The sequence below is a fragment of the Triticum urartu genome, chromosome 3A, assembly GCF_056163025.1.
Source record: "Triticum urartu cultivar PI428250 chromosome 3A, HENAU_Tu73, whole genome shotgun sequence".
NCBI classification, from domain to species: Eukaryota; Viridiplantae; Streptophyta; class Magnoliopsida; order Poales; family Poaceae; genus Triticum; species Triticum urartu.
Genome location: NC_141875.1, coordinates 18,466,290 through 18,470,534, shown reverse-complemented (window position 1 = coordinate 18,470,534; position 4,245 = coordinate 18,466,290). Strand labels below are relative to the sequence as shown.

The 4,245-nt window shown below is 45.0% G+C and overlaps 1 long non-coding RNA gene across 2 annotated transcripts; it reads left to right on the top strand.

Annotated features, from left to right (window-relative positions):
- Positions 1-437: 437 nt before the first annotated feature.
- Positions 438-3,915, top strand: LOC125547685 (uncharacterized). 2 transcript variants are annotated; one of them, XR_007300728.2, is made up of 5 exons: positions 438-837; positions 927-991; positions 1,095-1,146; positions 2,266-2,345; positions 2,991-3,915. It is a non-coding gene; the product is annotated as an uncharacterized LOC125547685 (long non-coding RNA). The 2 variants fall into 2 exon arrangements; XR_007300727.2 differs by having other exon boundaries at positions 1,095-1,371.
- Positions 3,916-4,245: the final 330 nt, after the last annotated feature.

Sequence of the window (4,245 nt, the reverse complement as noted above, 5' to 3'; positions counted from 1 at the left end):
TGTTTTTATAAATTTTCTAGGCCGTCAAATAGCAGACATGTTTTAACATCTTATTTTCAATCGATTATGACCAATTTAAATGGTCTTAAAATCATCAAAGGGGTACTGTGTTTTGATTGGTCCAAAACCATCTCACGCGGATCATGGATTAGCACCGTCGGATGCGCCTGGATCCAACGGCAGCCCACACACCCCCCCTCGTCGCTCTCCCCCTCCCTCTCATCCTCATCCACCCACGAAAACCCTAGCTCACTTATCCCCATCGCCGCTGCCGCTCCCGCTCCCTTCCCCCCCGCCGCCTGTCTCCTCCCTTGTCCTCGTCTCGTCGCCGCCGCCGCCACCTCCTCCCTGTCCCCGGCCTCCTTTCCTCCCCGTCCCCGGCCACCCCCACCCACCATCGCCGACCTTATCTCCGCCACGGACCCTCTCCCCTAGCCTTCACCCCAGATCCACCAGTCCAGGCACGGCCATGGCGTCGCAGTCGGCTTTCTTGCCGGCGCGCGCGTGCGTGCTTCACGTCGGCCATGGGCCTCCGGCAATCAGGACGGCGACGACGTCAATGGGATCATCGGGTCTCCGGCGGCTCGTTCCCCTCGCGCAACTGCTCCCCTCCTCCCCGCCCTCCCTGCGCTCTAGATCCGGCCCCGACGAAGCCATGGTGAGTCCCGTCACGGCGTCTGGCCACCCGGCGACGGCGGGGATCCGCTGTTGCAGCGCCTCCATGCGGGGACCTGCGAGGCCGCGCCGTGGCTGCGGGACGCCTCCAGGAACTCGGCCCGTGACCTGCTCTCCTGGACCAAGCAGGGCAGCGGCCTCCGTGCCATCCTCATCATCTCAGTGAGCCCCCTACTTTCCTTTTCCGCGCCATCCTCCCCCTGCTTTCCTTTTCCGCGCCATCCTCCTAAAAACCTGAAGATGCTCTTCAGGTAGTCGAAGGCTTTCCTTGTCCTTCGTGATTGATGATGATGCTAATGTGTGCTCTGCTCACAGTGTAAGTCCATCCATTATTCGATTGTTTGTCAGCTTCAGTCAACTACTCGACTGTTTGGTTTTCTCTCACTCACAGAATTGATGTGTTGCCTGATTGATTGCAGGCTCGCTCGACTTGCTTGTGTGTTCTCCACAGCCATTCTTTTGTAGAGCCTGGTAAGCTAGCTTCGGTAACTCTTGTTTCAGTTAATTACCCGCTGTCTGCGCTTCAGTAACTCTAAGATGAGACAGTCTGCTTTCACCTTCTATTCATTTCTACACTTGGTTCATGCCGTTACTCTGTCTATGCATTGTGGGAGCACTTGTGCTCAAGAGGCACTGGGTAGTGGCTGGCGTACCAAGCTGGGAGGATGAGAGAACCAAAGGAGGGGGAGGAAGTGGGTATGCACATGTGTTCGATACAAGAGTTTTGCTGATTGAGTTTGCTGATTGAGTTCTGAGTATTACGCAATCCTTCTTTTCGTATGATAATTCTAGAAGTATCACAAAGACTTCTACGCTTTTGTCATGGTATTTTGCCATTGATGTTTCCTTGATGTGCATTAATATGCATAAAAGGGCGTATGCTAGTTCATTATTTGTCTGCTGATGCATTAGTTGTGCAGCTGCTTGCGTCCAATGTCAGTGGCAATTCGAGCACTGTAATTCACTAAAAAATGTGGTGTGACTGTGCTGCTCTAAAATGTTTTCCCTGTTTGCTTTTTTCCATTGGATACTATGTTGGTCTGCTAGTCTTAAACAAACAGAAATTGAGTTGCATGTCCAACACAACCACAGAAAGAAACACGAGTTCAAGATCGGCGACCAGTTTTTTCGGAGGCATATATAGTAATGCATTATAAATAAGTTTGTATGTCGTTGGTCTAATTAGTTTGTATGCTGCATCATATATAGTACTGCTAATTAGTTTGTATGCTGTTGACTTAGCTTGACCCAGAACATATCATATAGTACTGCATTATAGTACTGCAAGATCGGTGAGAGAGAGGCATAGTCTAATTGCGAATCCATGTGTGTGCATTTCTGTCTTATTGGAATATGTTGAGTACATATTGGAATATGCTAAATGCTATTGCCTGATATAGTATAAGTATGAGCTACAGCTTTATGCATATTTGTTTTGTATTTTTTTATAAATGATGATAGTTTGTGCAAGATGTTCACATGTTATTTTATTTTTTGACTAAATTCTCTTATGCCCTTGACTTAGCTTGACCCAGAACAGCAGCATCCTTGATGCGCGTACTGACCTTAACCTCGTTCTTTCTCTCACAGACTCGAAGGAGACCATACGCAAGGCACCTCCTCTTCGGTTGTGAGAGTGTCCAGGGGTCGTGGGTGCGGCTAATGCCTATGTATGTGGCCGCACTTGACACTGCGCTCTCTTTAAGGGCACATACCATTTTTTAACTCTGCTATCTTTTCCCAAGTCTTTATTATCTTGCCTAGCCTTGTACTGATATGTATTGTTTGATGCTAATTACCCAAGTTAGTGCATGATGTTAAGGATAACCAGAGAACACTTGCCTAAGTTTATAAGATATGACATGTGACAGCCCTAGCCTGCTAGCCTCGCAGTCGTAGCTTCACAAGCAACCCAGCATCCTCTCATCTTTCCTCAACCTATACATCTTTTATTCTTCAGATTTTTCTTCCATTAAGCTACCGGTCTGATGGATGGTGCTTGCTGGCTTGCTGCTCTTTGAATGCTTGTGCTGCTGTACTGTGCTTCTCTAGTTGTTTGAATGCTTTTGCTGCTAGCCTGCTGGGCTGCTACTAGCTTGAATAAGTGTGCACTTGTGCTGCTGATTTAATGCTTATGCTCACGCTGCTATTGATTAATTGAACAGAACCAACTCCAACAAGTGATAAGTACATGTTAATTATTATTAGCTTCAAAATCTGATCGATGCCTTCTTGCAATAACAATAAGCATGAGAATTTTTTGGTAGTTTCTATGCCACTTTTCTACTCTGATATTTTCTTGTGTGCTATACCAGAATTTATAATTTCCTGAGCAATGCACATGGACGATATCTGGAGCGGTCAAGAGGATGAGCTGATTTTTGAAAAAAAGTTTGAAGAGGTATCTACTGCCCTTTTGTTTTGGTGCTCATTCTTCTTAAACTGCTGATGCTTGAGGTGGTATTAGTGTTGTTGAACTGATAGCCTTGCTATGAGCTATTGATGTGAACCTGCAATGCAGGATGTACTGCAGGTGCATGTCCTTGTGGTACTATGAGATTTATTGGCTGTTTGGAGATGTACTGATATTGTGCCATGTATTTTATTATCTATATGATTACACATCAGTTTTACTATCAAAATATGAACTGTAGCAGTCACTATATTGGGTCGCTCTTCGGGTCACTTCTGGATGGTCTTGGTTAGAGTCTTGTTTAGTGTCTGGGTTGGCAAACATGAATAGTTTTACTTTCTGTCTTCTATGAAAAGCACCTATCGTATGTCTCAGAGACAAACTTGTAAATCATGCTTTCGATAACATCATGCTCTGACACCTTGCTCTTTCCGAGCTTTTCCTGAGATGTGTACGTATGTGTCCTGCATAATAAGTGCTTGTTCATGTTTGGTTTTCTCTAAACTTTGTTTGTATGATTAAGGGCAAATTTACTTGGTTCTTTTCTCTAAACTGTGCTTGGAACATTCGTTTTTATGATCTAAAATTGCCTTCCTGTGATGATGCGGGTGCCCAGTTTGTGCTTGCTACCGAAGGAGCTCCATGTTGAAGAAGATTTAAGACACTTGTAGAGCTACATGGTTAACACCAGGGCACTGTATCACGTGTAGAGCTTGTATATGTTAGAGCTTATTATGTGTAGAGCTTGTAAAGTATATGTTATTTGTACAATAGGAGCTCTGTACTGAATCTGGCTGATAATATTTGGAGTATTATGTGTGTGTTTTGTTTGTGCCAATTTAAATACTGGTTATTTATTTACTGTTAAATTGAAATATGAAGAATATGAACTTGCTAGCTGGGACCCACGTACCTGAACCTGACATCCGGGACCCATTTGACTAGTGGACCTTTTTTATATTACAAAAAAACTAAAACTTTCTAGCGGAAAATGCCACGACCCAAAAAATGAGAAGGCTTAATTGTTGGGCTTGGCCCATCTACCTAGCCAAAATTAATATGAGAAAAAAACACAAATAGGACGAATTGTTGGGCTAGGCCCATGTAGAAAATCGAATTGGACCGGGCTGAATCTTGTGCCACGTCAGATTGCCACG